This window comes from Clupea harengus, chromosome 24, assembly GCF_900700415.2.
Source record: "Clupea harengus chromosome 24, Ch_v2.0.2, whole genome shotgun sequence".
In the NCBI taxonomy this organism is placed as follows: domain Eukaryota; kingdom Metazoa; phylum Chordata; class Actinopteri; order Clupeiformes; family Clupeidae; genus Clupea; species Clupea harengus.
The window spans coordinates 3,719,828-3,722,327 of NC_045175.1; the positions used below are offsets into that span (position 1 = coordinate 3,719,828).

Genomic DNA, 2,500 nt, shown 5'->3' on the forward strand with positions numbered 1-2,500 from the left:
GAGAGAAAGAAAAGGAGAGAGATGGAGAGAGGGGGAGAGGAGGAGAGAGGGGGTAGGTGGGAGGCAATGGAAGAGGAGGATGAGGGAAAGGGAGGGAGAGAGGTGCGGAGGGGAAACAGGAGAATGGGAAGGAAGAACGAGTGGTTTGAGAAGTGGAAAAGGTGGTCAAATAGAGAGAGAGAGAGAGAGATAGGTAGTGAGAGAGAGAGAGAGAGATGAAAGAGAGTGGAAGAGGAAGGAGGGGAAGAGTGGGTGGGGCAGAGAAGGTGTAGAGATAATGAGAGGAGAGTGGGAAAGAGATGGGTGTAGAAGGGAGAGGGAGAGAGAGAGAGAGAGTGAGACAGAGAGCAAGATCATTAAAAATGTAACAAATTCCTTTTCTTTCTACCTTGTTTCAACCCCAATACTGCATACAAACAACAAACGGAGAAATCGAAGTCTAGATATTTGAGAGAGTGCATATAACACTCAGTTAAGTCTGCACAGTCAGTGTGTGTGTGTGTGTGTGTGTGTGTGTGTATGTGAGTGTGTGTGTGTGTGTACGTGTGTGCGTGCTTTTCTGTGTGTGTGTGTGTGTGCGTGTGCGTGTGCGTGTGCGTGTGCGTGTGCGTGTGTGTGTGCGTGTGTGTGTGTGTGTGTGTGTGCCTAATGTTGTTGTATCAAAATCAACTGTGTCTTTGTTTCCTCCTGCCATCTGCTATAATGTATGCATCTGAGTAACTGAGTGTCTGAGTTCAACTTCTGCTCCAGTTTCTCCTGAGGAGGGTCAGTCTGTAGGCAATTAAAACTCCACATGAAACTCCACTGAATGCAAATAAAACGCCAGGATAAGCAAAGCAGAGGGACAGAGAGAAGGAGGAAAAAATGTTCAGCACCCAATTTCTTTCTTTTTTTTTTATGGTTCACTTCATCCCTCCTCCTCCTCCTCCTCCTCCCCCGCTTCACTCTCCTGTCTCTTCTCTCGCTCATGGAATGAAAATCAGCTCCTAATGAATTTCCAATGAGCCGTGAGGTCTAGGACACGGGCGGTAGAACACACCCACACACACACACATGCACGCATATACGTACACACACACTAACACATGCAAACACACACCCACACACACACACATGCACACATATACGTACGCACACACTAACACATGCAAACACACACCCACACACACACAAACAGACATACATACAGTGTCATACTCACAAACACACACACACCCAGACACACACAAACAGACATAATACAGTGTCATACTCACAAACACACACACACACACACACACACACACACACACACCCAGACACACACAAACAGACATACATACAGTGTCATACTCACAAACACACACATACACACACACAAACAGACAAACATACAGTGTCATACTCACAAACACACACGCACACAGACATTTTCCAAGGGAGCAGTACATTTGCATATTGCTGCCACCCGTTAAGCGCATGACCAGGTTATTGGCCACATAATTTTAGCTATTTTGGTTTGATAACTCCATCCTCCTGCAACACCTCTCCCACTGTAAGAAGCCCACACACACCTCACTCCCGTGACCACTAGAAAACACAGTCTAGCCACAAAACCTACATGGCCACAGCTGATCCAGTCGGCAACTAACGCGGCAAACTCCAGTCGGCAGGAAATACTATTGGTTCACAACACGGTGAACGAATACAATAATATAAAATGAAAAAGACAGATTTAAAAAAATGCATGCTCCCTGAAGAGGTTAGATGTCATGTTTCCAGCATACTGACATGTCAGCCAGTGAGGGCATTTCAGGAATCAATCAATACATCAAATCAAAATCAATACATATCCATAATATAGAAAGAACAGCAAAAATGCGGTGCATGTATATCAGGGGACGGTCAGAGGACTCGGAAGCGTCCAAGAGAACTGTTCAGTGCAGGTTTGGAGTCATACAGACATCTCAGTACAGAGGACTCAGAAGCGTCCAAGAGAACAATTCAGTGCAGGTCTGGAGTCATACAGACATCTCAGTACAGAGGACTCAGAAGCGTCCAAGAGAACAGTTCAGTGCAGGTCTGGAGTCATACAGACATCTCAGTACAGAGGACTCAGAAGCGTCCAAGAGAACAGTTCAGTGCAGGTCTGGAGTCATACAGACATCTCAGTACAGAGGACTCAGAAGCGTCCAAGAGAACAGTTCAGTGCAGGTCTGGAGTCAGTCCGGGGCCCCATGAGTGAGCTGCCCAGAGTGATATTATACTCAACCAACCTAATCAGCCACTCAAAGACTTGTGGGACCACTGAATAGTTCAATGCATATGGTTATGAGCTGAATCCACACTGCAACACACACACACATGCACACACACACTCTTGTGCCATATAGATACACACACCAATCAAAAACTCAATGCATAGTAAATATGCATATTATTAACAATACAATAGCTACTGATCTCTTGTGGCGACTCAAATGAAAAGCGACAGCACCGTCGCAGTAATCACCTCTTATTG

The 2,500-nt window shown here is 45.7% G+C and overlaps 1 protein-coding gene across 12 annotated transcripts in view; it reads right to left on the bottom strand.

Moving 5' to 3' along the window:
• The window catches only part of rims1b (regulating synaptic membrane exocytosis 1b), a 76,196-nt gene that overhangs the window by 54,987 nt on the left and 18,709 nt on the right, over positions 1 to 2,500 (bottom strand). The window lies entirely within an intron of this gene.